This window comes from Cydia strobilella, chromosome 7, assembly GCF_947568885.1.
Source record: "Cydia strobilella chromosome 7, ilCydStro3.1, whole genome shotgun sequence".
Classification (NCBI taxonomy): Eukaryota; Metazoa; Arthropoda; class Insecta; order Lepidoptera; family Tortricidae; genus Cydia; species Cydia strobilella.
In genome coordinates, this window is record NC_086047.1 from 18,095,947 (window position 1) to 18,122,937 (window position 26,991).

The 26,991-nt window shown below is 37.4% G+C and overlaps 2 long non-coding RNA genes across 2 annotated transcripts in view; both read right to left on the minus strand.

The window, feature by feature from the left end:
* Nucleotides 1–20,695, minus strand: part of LOC134742691 (uncharacterized) — a 132,675-nt gene extending 111,980 nt beyond the window's left edge. Inside the window, exon 1 of the long non-coding RNA XR_010127955.1 lies at nucleotides 20,451–20,695. This is a non-coding gene — a long non-coding RNA (uncharacterized LOC134742691). The remainder of the gene's footprint in view (nucleotides 1–20,450) is intronic.
* Nucleotides 1–26,991, minus strand: part of LOC134742690 (uncharacterized) — a 272,093-nt gene that overhangs the window by 181,098 nt on the left and 64,004 nt on the right. The gene's annotated exons all lie outside the window — the stretch shown is intronic.

The following is a 26,991-nucleotide window of genomic DNA, read 5'->3' on the forward strand; positions in this document are numbered from 1 at the left end:
ATAGGATAAGGAATGAGTATATAAGAGGAAGCCTGAAAGTTGCACCCATAACAGAAAAAGTAAGGGCAAATCGCCTAGCATGGTACGGGCATGTGATGCGGAGGGATGAAAGTCATGTGACGAGAAAGGTATTAAGAATGAATGTGGAGGGAAGTACGATGAGAGCAAAACCGAGGAAAAGGTGGATGGACTGTGTGAAAGATGATATGAAACTAACGCAAGTGAATGATGAGATGACGGGTGACAGAGATGTATGGAAGAAAAAGACATGCTGCGCCGACCCCAAGTGAATGGGACAAGGGCAAGCGAATGATATGAAACTAACGCAAGTGAATGATGAGATGACGGGTGACAGAGATGTATGGAAGAAAAAGACATGCTGCGCCGACCCCAAGTGAATGGGACAAGGGCAAGCGAATGATGATGATTTACGGTATTGACGATATAGAAACATATTTCAAGGTATTAAAGAATGTTAGATACTCTCAACGTATAGTCTGATCTGCTAATTTTAATGTTTTCTGTGCAGCTTCCTTGTACAGTCGCCATCAGATACATCGTTACGGCCAAGGTGTTCACATATATCTGAACAAGCGTCTATTATGAAGACGTTAAAGTGCATATTTACATATAATATTTTTGAGCACGTTGGCAGCTCTAATATGCTTCATGGAGACTGTACCACGAATCACGCAACGACAGCCATCGAAGTCCACAGCTCACAGAGTAGTAGATAAGGTGCTCTATGCAGAAAACTCATGGTAGGGGTACAGAAAGCACCGGTCGTTAACATAAGCCGTTAATGTCCGCCGGTAGGTATTTGATGATGCCTAATCATTTTAATTTTAGTTACGAGCGAGGGGAGCGAGCCGTAAATAATACCGTCGCACTGACTACGCAGATAGCGCATGTTGAACAGTTTACAAGCGCGATGTCACCACATAAGCGCCATTTTACTTGTAAAATGCTGCGATTCGAGTAGCACAACTGAAATATTTAGATCACTACGCACTCACTATTATTTTTAGTCGCTATTGGCGACATGTTTCGGACTCTTCGGGAGTCCTTCCTCAGGCACGAGTTTCCGCGGCGGCTCTACTCCAAACATGTCGCCAAAGGCGAATAAAAATAATAGTATGTGAAACCATAGAGATCTAAATATATTGAAATATGTCTCACGATAGTTTAATTTCGATTAGCAACTTAGTTAGTTGTAACTATCGCGCAGATCGTAGTTTGAAAACCATACTAACTTCGTTCTTTAGGGTTCCGTACCCAAAGGGTAAAAACGGGACCCTATTACTAAGACTCCGCTGTCCGTCTGTCCGTCCGTCTGTCTGTCTGTCACCAGGCTGTATCTCATGAACCGTGATAGCTAGACAGCTGAAATTTTCACAGATGATATATTTCTGTTGCCGCTATAACAAGAAATACTAAAAAGTACGGAACCCTCGGTGGGCGAGTCCGACTCGCCCTTGTCCGGTTTTTTTTTATAAATCTTATTAAATATAAACGTTTGTTTTATAACGAGTTTTCAATAAAATGTTTATAATCAATGGTTGGAAGCTAACATTTATCGTAAAATTAATTTATACGTGTTCAAGTGAACACGAAATTTTCACCAAAATAACGAGTTTAACAATTAATTGGGTAAATCCAATATTTTCGAGACAAAATTACATTAGCGTTGGCAATATTACTGAACACGTTCATCGTTCAAATTCAAACTAGCAATTACTGAATTTATTTGGGAATTGCCAAAGGAGCAATCATCGCTATTGGGAATGGGAACTGGGCTGTTATACATAAATTTAAAAAAATAATATTTTGTTCGTAAACATTCTGGATTTTCAATACTTAATTCAGTACCTGTGTATATTGTTATTTGCGTTACCCGACTGAAAATGTGGAATTTTATAAAATAATTAAATCACTACACCTTATAAAACAAATACCCACGCTGCGTATTTATTTATGTTTATTTATTTATGGACATTCACCGCGCCTGCAATCGAATTCTTGCCAAACCACTCTCATATTTTCAACCTCTCATTTCAACCTCAGTCAAAAAGTAAACATATCCTTCCCTCTGGAAACTCCCGAGTAACACCTATATCATACCAATAACCGACGATAAAGTCAAAGTATCGACCAATAAATGAATAAATAGCCGTCCTTAACTTAGCAGCCAAAACTTTCGAGACTTTCGACTTTCGCATTAGCATTAGCAAGTTGAGTGGCGTAAACCATTCTTGTAAATATAAATCTTTTTTTATTTTATTTTTTAGAAATCACATAGTTTTGGACAGCATGAAGTTATATTTGAAGAACACCAATATTTCCTAAAATCTTCTTAATTGTAACATTACACTTAGTAATTTCAAATACAACGACAATCATCTAAAATATTTAACGAAAACTAAACTATTAGAAAACAAATTAAACAATCCTACTGCAAAACTGTAACGTTTAAATGTACGAAAGTTGTAAGTTAAGACTGAACGGTTCAACTTTCCCAATAACAAGGGAAACAGTTTCCAATGCAATGCACCAGGCAAATGCAAGGGATGCGACACAGTCGATATTGATGCTATCGATATCGATAAAGTTTTCGATCACTCTCTTGCTCTGTTTACCTCCGTCTCTCTGGTAAAGGAACCCTTGACTATTATTTACGCGCGGTTTCAGAAAAATACGAAATTGGGCGGGACATGTTACCAGGCAGAGTGATGGCAGCTGAACCAAAATACTTTACAGATCGGTGGCCGCTTCTGGATGAAAAGCGCCTGGCGTCCGTTAGCTCGGTGGATAAGATGGCATTCGGAAGATCGCGGGACACTTGTGGCTGAGACTAGCCTAAAGAGCCTACCGCGAAACACAAAAATCGAAATTTCTTTATCTGCCTCTCTATCACTCTTGCATATTCCAGCGATAGAGAGCCAGATAACGAAATTTCGATTTTGGTGTTTCACGGTAGATCGTCAGGACGAAGTGGCGTACACGAACAGCGGTCTATGTTCAGCAGAGAAGGCTAAACTGATGATGAAGATGACTATGATCAATATATTCACCTTTCAGAGTAAGGTTTATTTTAATTATTTAAACTTTATTGCACAAAATATAATCATACAACAATGTACAAATGGCAAACCATAGGGCCAAACAGAGACACTTACAATTGGTGCAACGAGAGAAAGAATAAAAACAATGAATTAGAAGAAAAGCAAACTATTATACTTATAAACTACATATATTACATAAATACAAACATACATACACATTGCACACCATAAATAATAGACACGTACATACATACATACTATAAATATAATATTGATGAATATTATTCGAACTCTTGTTTTAGCAAATGCTTACGGGTGAATTGCCGAAAATATGTACCTTTTAGCGTTTTTAGTGTCCCGTGAAAACACGGAGGATTTAAAAATATATTTTGAGATTAAGACACATCGGAGTTATGTTAATTTAATAAAAGTAATCCTTTTGATTCAGATAAAAACTTATTCTTAGTTACTTTTAGTTTTACTTTTAATTGAATAATAATAATTGTTAATCCGATAATAAATAGCTATTTAAGTAGGGTAAAAGGGTTTATTTTTGTATGGATTTCATAGAGAAATAAGCCCTTTTGAAGCCACTCCTCAAGTCTAATAACTATAGAAGTCACCCTACCGCGATTTATAACCTAAATAAAAGATAACTTGAGATAAAAACCACCTTATAACAATTATAGCTTTTCTTTATTTTCTAGATTTTTTTTCTGTGATGCATGCAGTAACTTCAGAACAATATAATCATGTTCCAATGTCGAGCGTATTTCTATCGAGTAAGTTTGTTACGATTCATATTAGTTTCTTCAAAGTTTAATTGTAAATTATTCAGTCCTTATAAGTTCTTCTTTATGTTCAGTACGAAACTATTTCCTTTTATTAGGAATAATATGTCATTTTGGTATTAATACAACATCCGTTTGAAAGAATACTTACTTAAGGTTTTAAGTATCTCTCTAAAAGATCTTTGTCCAGTGCGCCAATTAGCCTTACCACGACTGCCTTAGTTATCAAACTGACATATTCGCTGCTTAACTTACTTTTTATTTCTATACATATCGCTCGCACTAATATGCGAGTACGAGCGAGCGTGATAAGTGCGAGTGAAAGCATGTTACGCACACGTTAGGGAATATGTCGTCAAACTGGTATACAAAGACCAACATGAACATAAACGGCGGAGTAAAAACATCGATAAAAAAACGTTCGAATTCGCGCCACTATGATTTATCAAAGCCGTTGAAGAAACCGTTTTATTACCGGGCCATAAAGCTGATAATGGATAAGTTATTGCCGGGGAACTATTTCAAATAGTACACTCGGGTTAGATTCGATTTTTGAACAAATGTAGCTTTTGTCGGGAGTTAAGCGTTTATTCCTGAGGAGTTAGTAGGAAATGTTTTAAACAAAGGGTAAAAACGGGACCCTATAACTAAGACTGCGCTGTCCGTCCGTCTGTCTGTCCGTCTGCAACCAGGCTGTATCTCATGAACCGTGATAGTTAGACAGTTGAAATTTTCACACATGATGCCGTTATAACAAAAAATCCTAAAAGCAGAATAAAAAAATATTTAAGTTTTACTTCAATCGCGAGAAAGATTACACGCACACACCTTTTTTCTAATTGTTATCTGAAAAATAATCATCATTATTGGGGGACAACGATTACTCGGGTCCGCAGGAAGATTACCTTAGATACCCTTCACGTGTCCCCTGGGTGATGCTAAAGAGTAATCATGTAATCAACTTTGGCTGCTGCACTTCTCTTTTAACGAAAGCCTCGCAGCAATAATCAGATACGAATTCGTCGTCATCATCATTATTGGTGATTAACAATAATTAGCAACACCATTAGGTTCATCTTTGAATTCTGTATAATGTCTTGTTCTCTTGCTACACGACCCCGAAATCATTCTGTATAGTGTACCACTTTCAACTAAAACTTTTTCTCACGCTGAACTGCAAATCGACTTACTTATTCATTCGGTCAGACTAAAAGAACTCAAGACTGAGCGTAGCGAAACTTTTCCCTATCTCGTTACTCCACATAAATACAGACACAGTTCTTAATTTCTGTTTAAAACCTTAACAACTGTCAAACTTGCAGCACCAAGAAACAGGACATTAATCTTGGACGTACTTTTGTAGCTTGGGGCACGGTGATGTTATTATAAACAGTACTCTCTTTTCAAAATTTTCGTGTTGATGTCATATAAGATCATCGTCACCATCATCATATTATTATCAGCCTTTTATCGCCCACTGCTGAGCATAGGCCTCTCTTTGCAAAACTACCCACATATAGAAATATTAAACAAAAATAAAAACAAAAACTATAAATTTTAAGCCGGGTTATACATGCAAAATAGACCTACAAAAGCTAGTTATACATTTTTTGGTCAAGAAGAAAATATTAAGAATGTTCAATCAATTTTTAACATGCAGATACGTCTGCGAGCGATAATCCAAATTTTATATTAAAGGAAAAAATTGAAAAAGTTACACTTCCGGCAGGAATCCGTGCGTTGCTCTTAACCAATTGAGCTACGGAAGCCTACCAGAACCTTGCAAATCTTTCCATTCCTTCCCTTATGTATACTATACACGCCTTTGGGGTGGCGTAAAGCCCCGCCGGAATCCTGCCGGAAGTGTAACTTTTTCCATTTTTTCCTTTAATATAAAATTAATAATGTTATAAAACTATGAAAACGGATTATATCGCGTATATTGAATTTATAATACATCTCGACGTTTCGAACCCAGCGTTCGTGGTCAACGGGTGACTAAGAATGTTGTCAAAATACTGTTTTCCAAAACTAAACTTTGTCGGACGTGCATTAAAACTTCCGTTAACTTTTACATTATTTTAACCCAGCTATGACGAGCTAGCTAACCCGAGTAACGTCGGAAAACGTCCGATTTAATTGTCATTTGAGGATTTCAGCCGAAAGACTTTTTAATTGGGTCGGCTCTTTCATTTGCGTGAGTGATCCGGAAACTGAGAATTACTTTTGAAATCTGCGTAACTGTTTCCTTTGTGAGCACTTCGCAAAGGTGTCAGCCAAATAACATTGGAGGTATTAAGAGAAGGCAACTCAATGGCAGTTTCTATGTTGAATTTTTACACGTTTTAGTAACGGCAAATGCCAAGAAAAAAATTACAGAAATTAGTCTAGCGTACTACGTCGGCGAACAACACGCGAACGCGAAGCGGCGCGGGGTGAATCAATCCTTTGATATCTATAGAAGTGTCCTACGTGGGCGATCTCGTTGCGAACGCGGACGCCGTGGGTCCGCCGCGCCGCTTCACTTCGCGTTCGCGAGTTGTTCGCTTGCGTAAGACTCAACGTAAAAATTCTACTTACTCTAATTTCTTTATCTTACATTTTCTAGCAGCGAAAACTTGTACCATACATAAATACATGTTAGTTGAATAATCATGTCAAAAATCATGTTATTCCAGATTCAGAATGTCGTTTTAAAATGAGAGCGTAACTTCGGTTATATGATGGCTGGGTTCAAACATCAAACATTTATTCAGCCAATATGCCACTTTACATGTCAATGTTTTACAAGCAATAAAAAAACCAAAAATTACAAAAATCAATTACAAATATGGAATCAATGAAATAGAATGAAATAATAGATAACCTCCGGTCAATTCGAACAACGTGATAATTACTAGATACGAGAACAATACGAGATCTAATAGATACGTTATAGTTTAGTTCTCAACTAGTTATCTTTAGCAGTTCGATTCGAGAGACCAATTGTTATTTCACGCTACAATTATTGTGACGTTTTGGGATATCCATTAGATATCCATTGGATTTCTAAGTAATATCTTAAGCAAATCTTAAAGAAACCGTTCAAGAGGACATTCGGAATCGCGGAAATGTCAAATTTGATATGACTTTATTAAATATCTCGTTATCGTTTCTGTTTCATGTCTAGTGGATATCTAGTTGATATCTAGATCATAGTTCGAATTGGTCCGTTTTTTAGATATGTATCCAGTCTGTTAATGTCGAATAACAAAAAAAAAAAAAACAACAGAAATACATAAATTGTTTAGAGATGTAAAAGTCTCTAGGTGTCAGAGATAAAATATATATAATAAAAAACGAACAACAAATTATCCTTAGAGATGTAAAGGGTCTCCAAGACTTGAATTGTTATAAAAGTAATTAAAAGACAAGAAATTAAATCAGACAGACAAGAACCGAATGAAGTGTCTCACGTTAATGTCACTCAAAAGTAAACATATAACATAACATGAAGCCAGTGTAAACTTAAACGGACCGGAGTTCATGTGACTCTTAATTATTATTAATCTCTGTCAAGTCAGAAATAATAACAAGCCGTCTAAATGTGTTTGTAGGGCTTTACTAATCCTTTTAACGGACAGTTTTCTGCAAGCGCATAACTGGCAGCTCTCCAAACGCCTAATTCCAATTGCTAATCGAGCGATCGCGAGCACAAAATAAATAACAGTACTAAGAACAGAAGGTTCACTCTAACAAAACGCGTCTATTACGACAGATATAACCGCAAGGTGGCGCAAGCGCGAACAGGCGTCCGTTCCGTAGCGGTGCGCGGCACCTACTATGGCTAGACACCAAAATTGGTGTGGGCCGCATGTACTTGTAGCGACGCGACGAAATCGCGGAGTGAGCCACGCCTGTAGCGAGCCGATTTCTTATAGATCGCGGGCTAGCAATAGACCGCGGGCCAGGAACAGATTTCCATGACCAATCGCCTCCCGGGCGAACACTCGTATAGTGTAACAACTATGTATGATGAACCTCGTTGACTTCAGCTGCCGCTCCGTTGGTGGGTTGAGGAACTAAACGAAGCGATATATGATCGCACTTAAACTATCGTGAGACATATTTCAAAATATTTATCAGTACGGTTTTTACTCACTATTATTTTTAGTCGCTTTTGGCGACACGTTTCGGAATAATAGTGAGTAAAAACCGTACTGATAAATATTTTGAAGCGATATATGTTTCGTTTTTTTACGTGTTTGTGTTGAATCGGGAAGAGATGCGATAGAAATTTTGTCAGAAAATAGTTTGCGCCTGGCCCGCGATTTATTAGACGAACTCGCTATCTCTCTGTTTCACTTATCTTTGCCTTTTATCCCGATTGCGACCTCAGGGCCTAGCCAAGGTGCCAATCAGTATCTCTGTCACTTACAAATTAGTGATGTGATAGAGACAGATAGCGCTTCGTTGTCGTAGCGCAAACGGTTGGCATCTTGGCTAGGCACCCTGGTTCTGCTTCGGAGTTAACGACCAACCAAAATTCGCCTTTATACTTAGGGACCTACCGCAAAGATCGAAAATACAAAATGCGTTAATTGCCTCTCTCACTCTTGCACGTTTGACCGATAGTGAGGTAGATAAAGACATTAAAATTTTCGAGATTCGCCTGAACTAAGCGATAGTAATAACACCTAACACGAAAGTCCTGAATCACCTTTTGTGTGGCCGCAATCAGTTTCGCCCCTCGTCACGTATTCTTGTCGTATGATCTTGAACCTTGTTAAAAATAGCACTAAGTGCTTTATTGCTTGCTTTGTTTAACAGCGTTTGACCTTTCTTTGGACTATATCGAGTTAGTGTTGTCTGAAAAAAAGAGAATTGAAATCCCGTTTAAGTAATTATAGACCGAGTTACCGTGTGTTAAGAGTTAAATTTGTACAGATTTTATAAGGTATTTTAAAGTACAAAATATTTGCAACTTGTAATTGGTGTGGCACGAACTAAAAGTAGAGATGTAAGTTTTACTTTAAGACATTTCAATCACTAATAATGACGTAAACTTTGCTCATTTGGATACATGCCAGAGTGCAGTGGTCATATTTTACTCTAGAAGCTAAATTACAAATAAGAAACTGGTTAAGTGAGAATCGGACAAGCACAGGAAACATTTATTACACATTTAGTTCACAGAAGTTCAAAAACTATAAATGTATCGAACAATGCATATGGGACATTTAAATTGGTTTTCAGATTTGGGAATGTATGTGTTAATTCCACTCGGCATTCATTCCATACTTTTTTCGTTCTTTCCATTCCGTAACCGTCAAACAAAATGGTAACAGAAAGGAATAAATATCTTAGGATACTTTCCTCCTGCCAGGATCGAAAGAACTCGTTATTCTGAGTAATAATAACATAAAAAAATCTCAAATCGGAAGAAAAAGTGTACTGTACTTTAAATAAAATGACCCACTTACTAATAGGTAGGTATCAATCATACATAACTGAAGTACAGTCGCCATCAGATATATCGGAGCGGCCAAGGTGCTCACAAATATCTGAACACGCCTCTATTGTCAAGGCACTAGGTGCGTGTTCAGATATTTTTGAGCACTTTGGCCGCTCCGATATATCTGATGGCGACTGTACATAAACGATGAAAAAAATTAACAATCCTTATATAAAAAAGTACCTAACATGTTACATGAATTATAAACAAATCGATTGATCCTCTAACAATCAACTATTAATCGATAATCACCCGCCTAATACACATAAGTAGTCCCGTTTTAAATTTCGATCCCATTTGTTTAGACAACTGAACGCTCATTATAATAAACTGACGAGAACCTTATCCCAAAGAGTTAAAGTCTATATTTAAATAGCTCACGGTTGACATAGAACATGCATGGAACATGATACTTCTAAATTCAAAACAAGACGATCTCTTACGCTACGGATGTTCGAATCCGATAGTTGGGACCAGGGAGTAGGGTCAACAGACAACGCATTATACACACATACATACATACATATAAAATCACGTCTATTTCCCGGAGGGGTAGGCAGAGACCACGGATTTCCACTTGCTACGATCCTGACATACCTCTTTCGCTTCCTTCACTTTCATAACATTCCTCATACACGCTCACCGGCAAGGGTGCTCTTGACCTGGCCTTTCTTCAGGATTTCCCCGATCTGATCAGAGAAAGTCCGCTGAGGACTCCCGCTTCTAATTCTCCCTTAAGGCCCATTTAAATGGTGCGAGTTTCTCTCCTCGACCATACGATTATCGTAGCACGGGAAAAATATAGTATCATGTGAACTAAACGTACATATCGACATCACAAAAAGTAAGAAAACTATCCCTAAAAAAAATTGTGTCAACTTATTTTTGGCTCACTGTGTACTTCGGGCAAGGTACAGTACTTACCGGCCAATAACATATCACCTTTGAGTGTTACCAATATCGTAAAAACTTGGAGGTGATGTATTGGCCGGTACTTACTAGTTAGGTAAGTGATCTGGGATCAGGAAACTGCTGTCGAAACGTCTTGAGCTGCCTGATTTACAAGCAAAGTCGAGTATCCGATTCCGATATCCTTTACGTCGATACTAGAGCAGGCACTGCAACTTAACCCATTTTCATATTTTGCATGCGAAAGTAGCTGTGTCTGTAAAAGTACCGTTCGAATCGCAGCGTACAACGTAGGCGAACAACACACGAACGCGAAGCAGCATTAATGCTACAATAAAGTTAAGTTCGTGTAAAGGGATCAAACTTCTTAAAACTAAATTTTTGTCTGCCAATGCTTTGCCACTTGTAGCTCTCGGGGTGTGGCCCTCAGGAGATCTTCGTCAGTGCACATCGTTGAGCACAGACAACACTGTCTCATGTGTATTTTTGTTAGGGGGACTTCACACTCGCAGAATGTATCACCTTGTCGCCTAATTCGCCATCTCTGAAGATTATCTTTTGAACGACCAACTCTCGTCCTAAGTCTGTTAAGAGCTGCAGCGAAGCGATGCGGCGCGGGGTGAATCAATCCTTCGATACCTATAGAAGTGTCCTGTGGGAGTTGTTCGCTTACGTAAGACGCAGCGATAGACTAAACCAGCATTACTGCTACAATAATGCGGCGCAAAAGAGTGCACGAGTGCACTGCTGACTGTAACATCGATTTTGATATTTGAGGCAGCATATTACGCGAAACTCTGCGTAGGTGGCGCCACTACCACAATCTGAGGGTCTATCGCGAAACAAGAAAATTGAAATTTCGTTATATAACATCTCTGTCACTTGCATATTCGAGCGATAAAGAGGCAGATAGCGAAATTTCGGATTCGCGTTTCCCGGTAGATCCTCTGTAAACAAACCGCCTTGAAGCATCAATGTCATATTTTATTATATCTGAGAACTTGTCAAAAACCTGTTAAAGGTACAGTATGTATAAGTTACTCTATGATGGTTTACTAAAAAGGCTAATGCTGCACTCTGGTGACAGAACATTGCAGTAATATCCCCTATTGTTACACCGCAATGCTGCTGCAGTAATGCTGCCGACTATAACGTCAAATTGAAATATCAGTAATCTTTTTGACTTTCTAAAATCCAACAAAATATAGTTATATGCTTTCCAGTACAAGTATAATATGTATGTGTTATGTATGCATCTATTACAAATGTGTTTTTTCTGTAGATTTTTTTATAAAATATTTTTTAATATTATTTGTTAGGTCCATTAGCTTTACATGTAAAAATAATCTTTGATTACGCTTTTTTACTGATTTTAGGCAAAAATGTCGGAATGTTTGAAATAAAAAAAGATTTATTTTTCTCCAACTTCCGGGTATCCTTCCTTCCTTCCCTCCTATTATCTATAAATACCTATTATCTTTTATATTTAAAAAATCTGGCTGTTATAATTTATTGTTCTGCGTGGCCGTATCTTTACTGGGCTAAAACGATAAACTATAGCAAATTAAAAATAATAGTAGATTGTGTTACAAGGGAGTAAAATGACATATTTACGGCGAGGACGTACATTGAATCCTAAACGAAGGGAAGGATTCTATAATAGAATCCCGAGAGTAACGTGGGATTCTAAATTAGAATCGTGAGCGTGAAGATGGAAATAATTTTGCTAACATGTGACACATATTGCTTTTCACATCACCTATGAGGTAATTATGAGGTTTAAAAATATTATTTAAGCTAAAAAATAATGTTTTTCGAATTGGTGATGTGAAAACAAATTTTAAATAAATCTAAATTAGTTACACGTACTTTGTTGAGCCCCTGTAGAATAACAAGCTTATTATTATCATTAGCCACCCCCGGGAACCCACATCTGTCAGCGCATTAATTTTGACATATTCACTTTTTAATTTCTTGACGCAACGGGGTAAAGACACATGCGTGGTTTTGGTTAACTTTGATCACTACCGAAATCGTGAGAATGAGAAACATTTTTAAATAACGATAATTATATTGTATTATTATTAGTACCAATTCGTCGTAATAATGTACTCCTCATTTTTTAGGTAGGTGTAATAACCAATTTATGTGTAAAACTTCTACTGGCTCTGAATTTTTTAGGGTTCCGTACCCAAAAGGAAAAAACGGGACCCTATTACTAAGACTCCGCTATCTGTCCGCCTGACTGTCACCAGGCTGTATCTCATGAACCGTGATAGCTAGACAGTTGAAATTTACACAGATGATGTAAAAATCAACAATTTACAAGTTCCTGTTAATCCTGTTATAATATTAGCTGAAAATTGTTGATCATTAGACTTTTCGTTCGTCGCGACATCTAGTGTCAAGTAGCGGTACTGATAAATCTACTACTTGACGTTTTGATAAGAAAACTGATGTAAAGCCTGACCAGTAATATATGATCATTGTCAAGAGGGCGCTGTTCATTCTCATGTATAGGGTGACAGTTCAGTATAGTATGAAAAAATTAGTTCCAGTGAAATTCCACAATATAGCGCGTGATCATATATTCCTGGTCAGGTTTTATCATAGAGTAACTTATACTAGAGCGGTACTGTCATAGTAAATTTTGTAACCCCAGTAAATTCACTGCCATCTGTCGACACACTTTAAAACTAAAAATAAGTATTTATAAAAATATAAAATATATTTAAATATGGATAAATGATTTTTTTTATTTGCATTAATTATTTTTGTGATTTTGACCCTGTTCTTTCACTGATATGCGTTAAAATTATAAATAACATACGAAACCGTCAACGCCCTCTATACGAGTGTAGGCCAAAACTAGTGGCGCCCTCTGATCGAGAATCAAATTTTCGTGATTTTCGAGGCACGTTTTTTCCTTAGACTGTATCCATCTATTACGGAGTTATATCTATCTTTGGGTTTTATTATGTATTACACTGATTTAAACTTTCACGATTTCTACACATTGCGAGTCTTCTCCGAGACCACGGGGACAACGCCGTCCTTGAAACGTCGGAGGTAAATGTTAAAACTCAAATACGCGAAAGTCCCGTTTGAAAATTTAATTATATATTATCTATACTTCAAAGGAAATTACTCATTCCGCTGCTGCCCCTAATGTAAATATCTACTGTTAACTGATAATTCGTTAAGCTTTTTCTAAAGCCATAGGGGTTCACATCGGGTCAGCTAAGAGTGTTCTACGTTATAGTAATTATAATTTAATCATCCTTGAGCGACAGTGCCAGGGGGACGGCCTGTGATAAATATAGCATTCTTGTTATTAAGTACGGGAGGGACGGGATTTAAGAACTTACATACTTACTTATTTATAACTAGTGGATCTGTAAGCTGTAAACCTAGTCCCCAGGAACCCGCCATTTTTAAAAGTTTTCAAATCAGGTTTTAGAATCTTTGTTCTCAAATTAAAAAAAATATTAAAAAATATGCATGCACACCTATTGTTATACCTATAGTATAGGTTTTTAAAAGATTGGCAACGCGCATGCAACACCTCTGGAGTTGCAGGCCCCACAAAATACAGCAGCCGATTACTCGGGGGGGTCGCAAGCTGGCGTGTAATTATAATAAGGAAAAGTAACATTTTATATTAATTGAAATTGAAATTGAAATTGAAAATATTTATTTCAGGCACATAACAGAACCCAAAGTCAGTACAAAAAATATAATATGCTACCTATATCTATGTTAGTCTGTACACTATGTAGTAAAACAATAAATACCTAAAAAAACTAATTATTTCGATGATGCGCTGGGCTCATGTAATTGGTTCCAACGCCGCATCAGTGGGCAGTCCACTCTGACGACAAATGCGTTTAGGAGACCGTTGGTGCTACCCTGCAATCTATGCAATAGGGATGCCGCTCTTTTACGTATAATAGCGTAAAAGTCATCCGTACGGGCATCAGCGAACATCCCCGACGCACTGCAGTGCCGAGGCAGACCCATCAGTATCCTAAACGCATTATTATATTGCACGCGCAGGGCATTGTACGATCGCTGCGTGAAGCTATTAATAAAGTGTTGCAAATATGACACTTAAGCATTTTTTAAAGAAAATAATTAATTGATAAATAACTATTTAATTATTGAACCTGCTCAGAAAATTTTACAATAGGGTAATCGGTTGAGAAATGCGTCCTGTTTGACTTCATCCACATAAAAAATCTCAATGATAGTTTATGTAATATTCGTAAAATTTACATAGCTTAAACAATTCCCTGTTTGCATAAAAGTCCTACGTTCTGTTCCTCTTCTCTGTCGTATCGCTCTTGAGTCTTAACAGAGTGGTCGTGGTCACATTGAGGCGTCCGCATCGGTAGTAAAGGCGGACACAGCTCTTAGCACGATCTCCCGCCATCTCTCCCTGTTGGCAGACTGTCTAGTACACTCAGATACGCGGTTTCCCACTGTGGATTTTATTTTGGTTCTGCTCCACCCGATATTAAAAAGTAATCAACTAAAAAATCCACGCAACCCCCAATATAATATATCACATCATATCAGCCTTTTATCGCCCACTGCTGAGCATAGGCCTCTCCTCGCGTACGCCACTTATCCCGGTCCTGAGCCAATCTCATCCAGAAGTGACCCGCAGTCTTCCGAATGTCGTCCACCCAACGAGCCAACGGACGCCAGGCACTCCTTTCGTCTGAAAGCGGCCACCATTCCGTTAACATTTTGGCCCACCTGCCATCACTATGTCTGGCAACATGTCCCGCCCAGCTCCATTTAAGTTTGGTAATGACGTATCCGACAATATAATATATATAAGAGGTGAATTAACTGAATTAATTGCATTATCCCTTCACCAACTCATTAAACTTTAAACATCACTCATCGAAATTTAATCCAATACGTTACCTACAGATGTGCCAAATTTTGATGATGATTATTAATTAAGGTAATTCGTTCCAAGGGTTAATACGGGGTGAAATATTTGCGACTTAATTTCTGAGACAAATGAGGATTTTGAGAGTAATTAAGATTCTTGAGAAATTGTCAGATATTAATAAAATGGGGATCTGACGAATAAATATAGTTAGCTAGTAATCAAGAGATAAAAAAAATGTCCTTTGGCATATATATTGTTTTAAATAACACGATTTTCACTCATAATTTTAAAACGAACACGGGACTTAATCGCGTATAACTTACGAGGAGAGAACATTCGGGCATACGAAAGCATTTTTGCCCAAGCTGAACGGCGACCTTCGCTAACGCTCAGTCAAAAATACCTAAACACAAAAAGGGGCACAGAATGATTTCAGATTACGCTTACATTCATAAAATTAAGCTACAAAAATCATCTCTAAGAACAAATTAAATTATTTTCTATGAAAATATTTTAATTTGTGGTTTTTCAAGTAGACACACTACTGTTTAAACTATAAACTGAAATAAATATCATATACGAAGGAAAAAATGACCAAAGCCTCCAGTGTCCAGAGCTGGAATCGAACCAGCGTACCCCGTTTACCGGACAGGTGCCTGAACAGCTCGGCTCGGCTTTGGTCATTTTTTCCTTCGTATATGATATTTATTTCAGTTTACAAAAATCATTTATTTATCCCTTCACTTTAGCGACCAGTTTTACAAATATTCCCCATGAAACATGAAAGTGAAAAAGTAGTAAATTCACGGCGATATCGAAGATAACGATAAGTAATAACCCAAAACGCTGAACGAATAGTCCAATAACAACTAACAATCTATAACAACTGCCGATCTATACTCTATAAGCATCGGAAGACGACGCACACCGCTTCCGAAATGAGAGCATTTCACACACACGGAGGAAATGCTCCGTTACCATACATAATTATTAGCAATCAGTTACCTTCTTAAGCCAGTCGGATAATCATTCATTACCTAACAAGTTCTATAATGAAAAATCACGCGTGTTTAATATTTAGGATTATGAGTAGGGATGTACCGACTAGTCGGGAAAGCCGACTATCCGGCCACATTTGTAGTCGGCGATTAGTCGGCGACTAGTCGGCCAAAATGGCCGATTAGTCGGCCACTTATTAGGTACAGAAAAATAGCAAATAAACGAAATAAACAGCAAATATTGATCAAATGTTTAATACCCAGTTTACTCAAATTAATAAATTTTTGAGCACAGTTAAGCAAATTACACTATTGTGCATTTCATTTATTAAAACAAATGTACAAAAATAGCGCGCAAAAAGCTAAAGCGACGCAAGGAGCAAAATAAATGTGTTTCAAAGCATCCGAACTTAGACAAAGCTGCTGCAGTGACTATCCGAATGCAAACTTTGAAGAGAGAAAATTATTTATGGATTTGGCCGACTAGCCGACTAGTCGGCCGACTAATCGGCCATCCGAGCGCCGATTAGTCGGCTAGTCGGCCAAATCAATAGTCGGTACATCACTAATTATGAGCCTAAAAGTGGTTCAACAACTTGCATGTTACGAGCAAGTGTGTTGAAAAATTAATTAAAATCGACCCACAAGCAAAAGTGACACTATCATTTTATAGCAATTCAATAAACAGAATTCAAGCTTTGGGGTAAATCCATATCCATACTAATATTATAAATGCGAAAGTCTGTCTGTCTGTCTGTCTGTGTGTTCCCTCTTCACGCTTAAACCGCTGAACCGATTTAGATGAAATTTGGCATAGAGATAGGTTGAGTCCCTGAGAAGGACATAGGATAGTTTTTATCCCGAAAATCATCCCTTAAGAAAGTAAAAAGCGGGGTGGAATTGAGATAATTAACAAAGTGCCTGCTAATTTGTGTGCATAATATGCTCAAATTTAGATTGCTATGGGATTTTCTCCAGGCGCTATTCTTACTCTAGCTGCGGTTACTAAGTCCACGCAGACGAAGTCGCGGGCAAAAGCTAGTTTAAAATAAAACTAAGCCTAAGGTAACGACAAATTAACTGATTCAATTAATCAAGCACCTGTTCCCAATACGAAACCAAATTTTGTATTCCGTCACCACTGAGCGATGTCGCCATAATGGCGACAAACGAGAGAATCTCGTCATCCCATAACGTGAATGCGCGACCCTAATAACGTTAAGGGCTGCCGTGATAATATCTCGGCCGTTTCCGTTTGGACTTGGACTTAGATTGGTATTGTAAAGTCCCAGCTTTATTTTAAGGGTTGGGTGTCACATTATATTTAACTTTTTATACAGTGTGTCTTTAGCCAATGGACAAACCCTGCATTGATGAGAAATTTTCATTAATGGTATCAATCGTTCAGTTTTGTTTTTCCTTTTTACTTTTTGGAAGTTAAAAAAAAACTCAAATTTTGAAACTCAGGTGCTGTATTTTTGTATTATTTACATATATTATTTTAATATCCACATTATTGTGATAAATTGCTCATTTGCTATCTATTTTACTAGATTTTGTTACAAAATTTAACATATTGTGTCATCATCCCTATACCACGTAGGGCTACTTCTCAGGAATGCTCTAACGTTATTTTTTTAGGATTCCGTACCCAAAGGGTAAAAACGGGACCCTATTACTAAGACTCCGCTGTCCATCTGTCTGTCACCAGGCTGTATCTCATGAACCGTGATAGCTAGACAGTTGAAATTTTCACAGATGATGTATTTCTGATGTTGCCGCTATAACAACAAATACTAAAAAATACCCCCCTCCCCCCCTCCCCCCCCCTCCCCCTCTCCCCCCCTGGGTGCCCTCGTAACCCTCGGTGTGCGAGTCCGACTCGCACTTGGCCGGTTTTTTTTAATTAGAACAAAAGATAAAAAAATGTCTCAAACAAAAGTTATTTCCAATAATCGACAATAAAAAGAAGCATACTGCATTAATCATTGGCAGTGTTTTTGGCAATTTGTTCGAAAATTTTCTGTACGGTAGTACTATTAGTTATTCTGTGCCTATTGTTTCACTTTGAAACGTTAATAGATTCTGACTTAAAAAGGGGCTCTAGTACTCAAGTACAATACCTATTAATTATTTCGAAATTATAAACACTGAAATTGTCTTATATTGCATTATGAACTCCATAATACTTGAATAATCACCAATACTTTAACAAGTATTCTTTGACAAAGTCATTAGCATACGTCTTTAATCATTGTTCCCATCCGTATTACCATTTCATTAATATCTCCCAAGTATTTACATAATGGTGGCTTTAATGCTTCCAAATTAGTGGAATCAACAATCTAAATAACGGCAAATTATAGTACAAAAGGACATAAGTAATCTTTATTTTGTATTAAACAAATTACCTTATTAGTAAGATAGCCAAAGATGCTTACGATTAGGAATGTGCTTTCTCCCGGGAAAATAGGTTAGCAATATAAAATTCCCTATGATCTTAGAAATAATTCTAATGTTTGTTTTGGAATATTCGTCATGGTTTAAAAAAACACATTAACAACATAATACCAATGAGGATATAATAAGATACAGCGGTACTGTCATAGTAAATTTTGTAACCACTGTAAATTCACTGCCATCTATCGACATACTTTAAAACTAAAAATGAAGATTTATAAAAATACGTTAAAATGTATTTAAATATGGATAAATGATTTTTTTATTTCCATTAATTATTTTTATATGATTTTGACCCATGTTCTTTCACTGGTATGCGTTAAAATTATAAATAACAAACGAAACAGTCAACGCCCTCTATATGAGAGTAGGCCAAAACTAGTGGCGCCATCTGATCGAGAATCAAATTTTCGTGATTTTCGAGGCACGTTTTTTCCTTAGACTGTATCCATCTATTAGGGAGTTATATCTATCTTTGATAATACTAACAACATAATTATTTCAAACATACTAACTAGTTAAAGCGTCCTTCCATATTTAAAATTAAAAAACTCACCTGGGGCCCATTTCTCGAACGATATTAGACTAATATTATTAGTTCACGAACTGTCAAATCGTATGGGTTGCCATGACAACACACTAGTAATATTAGACTAATACCGGTCGAGAAATGGGCCCCTGGATACACTGACATATACCTATATATATATGTGTGTATTTAAGAGACTATAAAAGTATATGAACGTTACTTTAAAAACCTGCATTATTAAGCGTATTTAGATTACCGTTTCAAATTAAAAAAAACCGGCCAAGTGCGAGTCGGACTCGCGCACCGAGGGTTCCGTACTTTTTAGTATTCGTTGTTATAGCGGCAACATAAATACATCATCTGTGAAAATTTCAACTGTCTAGCTATCACGGTTCATGAGATACAGCCTGGTGTCAGACAGACGGACAGACGGACAGACGGCTAGACGGACAGCGGAGTCTTAGTAATAGTGTCCCGTTTTTACCCTTTGGGTACGGAACCCTAAAAAACGATAATAATTGAAATCTATTCACTAATTTTGGAGATTAAAGAGAATAAACACTAATGTAGATTTGATTAAATGAAATTTTATTCTATACTATTCTAATAAATATCATCAACCATCGATCTTGGTACATTTTTTTGGGGTTTTAACTTGGATATTCACTTATTACAGCGAAATTCCCACACCACTCGCTCACGATTACAGCAAAAAGGAAAACTTTCTCGAAACTTCGCGAACGGCCCGGAATCTTTGGAAGGACATGAAAGGGAAACATGTAATTGCCCAATGCCAGAAAAGGACAGAACATTAATGTCCCCAGTTTGCACGTGACGCTTTTTTTATTTCTCAGAACTGCTTTGTCTTGAAACAAAATTGGGGTTCTTGGAATCAGTTTGCGGTTCGATTGTGTTTCAGATGTAATTAAAGTACAAGATGATTCTGCATTTGTGAGCTATATTGGGTTAGGTATGGGATTTTTATTTGCGCCGGTGGTATACAAGCACAGAATAAGTAATAGTATTATCATACAGAACGGCCACGCACCGCCCCGCCCCGACTCGAATTACCTCGCCCCGCGACAGCAGATTGACGGCCGTTTGCCGGCCGCTGAGTACTATTTTTACTCACACTATCATGTACAGACGTGCCGTTCACACATAGACACGCAAGTGATTTTTGATGTATAGCGTTTCCGCCCTGTGATACAAGCATACGGCCCGCCAGATGGTAAGCAGTCTCCGTAGCCTATGGACGCCTGCAACTCCAGAGGTATTACATGCGCGTTGCTGACCCTAACACTCCGCACCCTCGTTGAGCTCTGGCAACCTTACTCACCGGCAGGAACACGACACTAAGAGTAGGGTCTAATGTTATTTGGCTGCGATTTTCTGTAAGGGCCAGGGGGCTTCGCCAGGTGGGCTCTGCTTTAAATATGGAATGACATCCGCTGTGCTGTGCCCTACCACACAAAGCGAGATGACATTCACAGTGCCCATACCTCTCTTTTGGACATAGTTTAAGGACATACCTGGCTCCAGAATTATTGTAGGGCTATTTTTGTCAGTCAGATCTGTCTGGCAGATGTGGCTGACGAAAAAAACTGTTCGTACTTAAAAATTTGACTTGGATCTGTGTGTTTAACGTTTAAGTTTTTTGAATTACCAGAAACCCCTCCTCCTTATGTTAATATATAATTTATCTATATAGTTATTCATATAAAATTATTGTCAACGTATTAAAGTCCCCTATTCTGTACATTTTAGAGTTCCGTACCCAAAGGCACCCTATTACTAAGACTCCGCTGTCTGTTTGTCTATCTGTCTGTCTGTCTGTCTGTCCGTCTCATGAACAGTGATAGCTAGACAGTTGAAATTTTCACAGATGATCTATTTCTGTTGCCGCTATAACAACAAATACTAAAAACAGATTAAAATAAATATTTAACTGGGGCTCCCATACAACAAACGTGATTTATTTTGCCGTTTTTTGCGTAATGGTACGAAACCCTTCGTGCGCGAGTCCGACTCGCACTTGGCCGGTTTTTCGAAATCCTAACCTCATTAATCCATTCGTATTCCGTCAATTGCCCAACCTACGTTAATTACACCACGCCAATCAATCAGCCAATCAACTGCGACGATGGGGGTCAATTGTCACTACGATACGATCCATTACGATCAAGATATTTATTAAATTACGTAATAAAACGCATTAATGGTTGATGGATCTATAAAGTTGATTATGTCTATGGATAATTGCATTTTATGCTTCAGCACTGCTGAGGACAAGAGGGCTTTTCAACTAACTTTTAATAATAAATGTTTGGAGACAATCTTAGGGCGTCCGCTAGCTGTGACGCGGTTGAACTATCGAAAGGTACCTATAAAATTGGTAATTCCACGCAGACGTACAAAAAAAAGCTAGTCCATACTAATATTATAAATGCCATAGAGTAACTTATACGGAGTTATATCTATCTTTCTGTATGTCTGTCTTCCTGTCTGTGTGTTCCCTCTTCACGCTTAAACCGCTGAATCTATTCAGGTGAAATTTGGCATAGAGATAGGTTGAGTCCCTGAGAAGGACATAGGACAGTTTTTATCCTGAAAATCATCCCTTAAGAAAGTAAAAAGCAGGGTGGAATTGAGAAAATGAATTAAGTGCCTGCTAATTTGTGTGCATAATACGCTCAAATTGAATGATTGCTATGAGAATTTTTCCAGGCGCTATACTTACTTTAGCTGCTGTTACTGAGTCCACGCAGACGAAGTCGCGGGCAAAAGCTGGTATTTAATATTTATAAAGTGCCCTGACCCGAAGGGACAGACATAATGAAAATCGTCTGCTGACCCTTTGATGTGCCGCTCACTGAACTGGACACATAAACAAATGAAGTGTCTCCAAAAGGGCTTATTTTTGTATGGTTGTTATAGAAAAATAAGCCATAGAAAAGACACTCCTTAAATGAGAACGGAGGAATTGTCAACAACCGGTGGACACTAGAAAAGAGGTTCTTTGATAAAAACTTTACAGATACCATAGAGTAACTTATACTAGAGCGGTACTGTCATAGTAAATTTTGTAACGCCAGTAAATTCACTGCCATCTGTCGACACACTTTAAAACTAAAACTGAAGATTTATAAAAATACGATAAAATGTATTTAAATATGGATAAATGATTTTTTTTATTTGCATTAATTATTTTTATGATTTCGACCCATGTTCTTTCACTGATATGCGTTAAAATTGTTAAATAACAAACGAAACCGTCAACGCCATCTATACGACAGTAGGCCAAAGCTAGTAGCGCCCTCTGATCGAGAATCAAATTTTCTTGATTTTCGAGGCACGTTTTTCCTTAGACTGTATCCATCTATTACGGAGTTACGAGTATATCTATCTTTGCAGATACCCAATTGTGCACTTGTAATTTGATGTGCTTTTTTATTGTATTTTTTTTCTTTATTGTTAGAAATGAAAACCATTATTTTTTATCCCACAGAAAAGGGTTCCAGATAAAATCAAGACTTGGAATAATAAATTAAATATGAGAAATAGATTTTAGCCCGAGAACTGTAAACATTCCTTTATATTTAGGTATGTACCCGCTGTTAACAAACAGCAAAATGATTGCCTCAAATTAAACCGAGCATATTTGAACTACAAGGTTCGGACTCGGACAAACAAATTCTTGGAGAAATTGTGAAGCAATGTTTTCATTTATAATGTCCGTTTACCTAACAGTAAACGAGTTTACAGTACATATGGTTCTACTTTCTCGCACTAGTGCGTCAAATAGCACTTTTCGTGCATATGTCGAAAGTTTAAAGGGCCATATGTACTGTAAAACGTTGTACGATACACGTGCGAATAGGTAATTCGCAACCCTGCGGTCGTGTTTTAATTTATCGCCACTCGTTTCGAATTTCCTCTTTTCCGCACTTGTATCGTAAATAACTGTTTTTCTTTCATCTGAACCTTTAGTATAAATTTTATTCGATAGCGTGATGGGGTTTTAAGTTTCCACAGCGTCCCGCTTGGCGCGCTGCTCATAATCCCATACAAATTGACTTAACACAAACGCAAACGTCACGTCACGCACGTCACGCTATCAAATGAAATTTACACTCAGGGGTACAGGGCTATAACCGCAAAAATCGAAGGTCGCAAATTGCGGGCATCTTTCTCTGTCACTCTTATTACGCCTTCATTGGAGTAAAAGAAAAAGATCGTTTCGTTTTCGAAATAAATATTCATACTCATACTCATATATTTATTGCATCCATGGTAGGTACACAGGTGTTACATAATAATTGGTCTCACATGGGCCGTGGTAGGGCACGGCATATACTTAAATCTAGACATTGTTTGTATGTACAATGATTATCAATATCTTAATTAATTAATTCTTCGGTAGAGAGTATCATTTCGTTCCATTTGGAGTTGAAACTCTAGGTCCATGGGGTCCCAGCGCGCATAAGTTGTTTGCAGAAATCGCGAAGCGTCTGGTTGACGTAACTGGTGACCGAAGAGCTGGCGGCTTTCTCGCACAACGTATCAGCATTGCGATACAGCGGGGAAATGCCGCCAGCATCCTTGGTACAATGCCTCAAGGGCCTATTTTAGATTTAAGCTAGTTATTAATTTCGTTTACGTAGTACCACTGTATATATCTTGTATGTAAATAAATGTATTTAAAAGCATGCCAAAATAGGTAATTATACATTATATAACTATAATTTTTAATTAATTAATTAAAATTAAATATTCATGCTGAAAAAATTATTACGGTTAACGTCAATTATCAATAAATTATGTTAATAAAACTTAAATTAAAAATTAAAAACAAAAATTAAAATTAAACATTAAAAATTGAAACATCAAAAATTAAAATTTAAAAATTAAACATTAAATATTGAGTCATATTATATGTCCATAATGTCATCGAAAAAATCATTTAGTTTATAATAGCACTTTTTATTAAAAAATCCTTCAACTGCTTATTAAATAGCGTTTCTGACGTCTGTAATTTAATGTCGTCGCTGATCTTATTGTTAATTTTGATTGTTGGAATTGTTCGTTTCCATATATTGAAAACCTGATTCTTTCAAATCTGGACATTCTTGGGCTCATTCTACTCAGAATCGACAGCATTCTCGACCATCCTGCCATTATAAAAAGATGTCCTAAAATGTCCATTCCATTACGTCACGTTTATGGGTGAATTTTTTTTTTCACTTGTATGTGCGTGACGTAGTGGAATGAACTATTTTCATTCAAAATTTTGGGACATTTTTTTATCATCAGGATTGAATATGCTAGTGATTCTGAGTTAAAAGAACCCAAAAACACCAGGATATGTGAGAATCGGGTTTCCAATAATTATTTCAGAAAACGCCCCTCTACAGTTCGCGTTCTCACACAATTCGAACCAATTCATACATGCAACAGACATCAAACCGATTTTGAATCATATTGGAATCATATCAGCAAGCTGTCATTCGCGCGGGCGTCTGGCTCTCACTAATACATTTGATATGATTTTTGCGGACATGTACGGACAAGTCAGAGCGAAATGAACGCCCTAATTGTTCTATACAGACAGATATATTTGTTATTATTAAATAACGGTTAGATCCGTTACTTTTAATGCTGGCTGTACCTATAAAACTTCCATTAAATAAATAAACTCGGTTCAAAACTTTGCGAAAAAGGTGAATCTCACTTTGTCTGGCGCTAGATCTAAAATTTCCATATATTATGTACACACGCTCGGACACAGGACGGAAACTAACTCTGAATTCCGATACGTCTTAATGTGTGGCCACGAAAGTGCGGTGTTTAACATTAAATTTAGCGAGAAGTTTTTATATTTGAAAATTTGAAAACGCTGTGTTTCAAAAATGTTTAGCTAACAGTAAGTGAAATTTTAAAATTAGAGGAATACCATCATGTAGGAAAATCGTCATGATAAATTTGAGAAAATGACGACTGATAAGAGTATAGATTACTAAAAACGGACTCGCCCACCGAGAATTCCGTACTTTATAGTATTTGTTGTTATAGCGGCAACGGAAATACATTGTCTGTGAAAATTTCAATTGTCTAGCTATCACGATTCCGTAGCGGTGCGCGGCAATTACTTACTATGGCTAGGCACCAAAATGTGTGGGGCCGCATGTACTTGTAGCGACGCGACGAAATCGCGGAGTGAGCCACGCCTGCTAACGTCAGGGACAGATAAAAGTTATAACATTTAAAACTTTCGCGTTTTGAACACATATTAAATCACATTTACAATCGGGTCTATCGCGGATTTATTTTGTTACCTTTATTCACCGACAAAATAAATTCGCGGGTTGTAAATGAGATAAAAGTTAGTTTATATAAACCTCTTCATCAAACCAACACATTAATTAATCACTCCAAAGTTCTTGACAGTAGGGCATTCCTCAAAAAGGTCTATGTCGAGGACGGGACGCGTATGACAGCTTCCTTTATAACCTATTATATAACGTTGAATTAAATGCAAAGTTAACAAACGTTATCATGCCAGATACCATGTTGTTAGCTTTAACAGAAGTATATGGCAAAAATTTCATTTTTGATACAAGCTTTTATCGCGGACTGTACTTTTCTTTCCATATGTGACTAAATACCAAAGATAGATATAACTCCGTAATAGATGGATACAGTCTAAGAAAAAAACGTGCCTCGAAAATCAAGAAAATTTGATTCTCGTTCAGAGGGCGCTACTAGCTTTGGCCTACTGTCGTATAGATGGCGTTGACGGTTTCGTTTGTTATTTAACAATTTTAACGCATATCAATGAAAGAACATGGGTCGAAATCATAAAAATAATTAATGCAAATAAAAAAAATCATTTATCCATATTTAAATACATTTTATCGTATTTTTATAAATCTTAATTTTTAGTTTTAAAGTGTGTCGACAGATGGCAGTGAATTTCACCCACCTCCTGTTCCCATCATCAGATCAGCTCGATGGTACCATAATATTGCTGACCACCGCTTGTCGCATACTGCGTGGTGAGTCCGACTGCCCGGAGCTTGTGGCTCGAGTTTTACGGCTGTATGTCCCGGACTTGCCAAAAATCCCTTTGAGACCGCGAGCGCGTCCACTGCTGGCAGTGCCGGCGGCGCGCACGGTGTCGCATAGGAATTCGCCGCTCTATCGTGCGCTGACGCTGCTCAATGCGCTCCTGACATCGGCACCTGAATGTGACTTGTTTGCTTGGAGATGGGCGTCTGTGTGCCGTGAATGTTTAAAGTTCTGCGAGTTGATGGATGACAGGCTGTCCAGCACTTATGTTTAATGTCACTTACATTAATTGTCTCTTATATATAGTTCATTCATGTGTTTCTGCAATGTTTAATTTCTCGGTGTATTGGCTTGTCTGTAATGCCGGGTAAATATATTGTTAATAATAAATAAAAATAAATTGCATTGTCACCCGACTTACATAATTAATACATATGTATGCAAATTTTCAGCTTCATCGGAAGTCGGGAAGTGGGTCAAATTTTACTTGCAAGATTTAACCCGTACAAACATAGACATACTTAAGGGGCCCACTGACTATCAGTTCGCCGGACGATATCGTCCTGTCAGTTAGAACAATAATTTGACAGTTCCGAACAACTGATAGGCCGATATCGTCCGGCGTACTGATAGTCAGTGGGCCCCTTACATTGAAAGTTAAATATTTAAAAGCTTGTAAAAAAATAGCGTCACCTACACGACACTTTTCTAGAATGCTCCAGCTCCAGGGCTATTTCACCACGGCTACAATTATCAGTGACATATGTCGAGCGA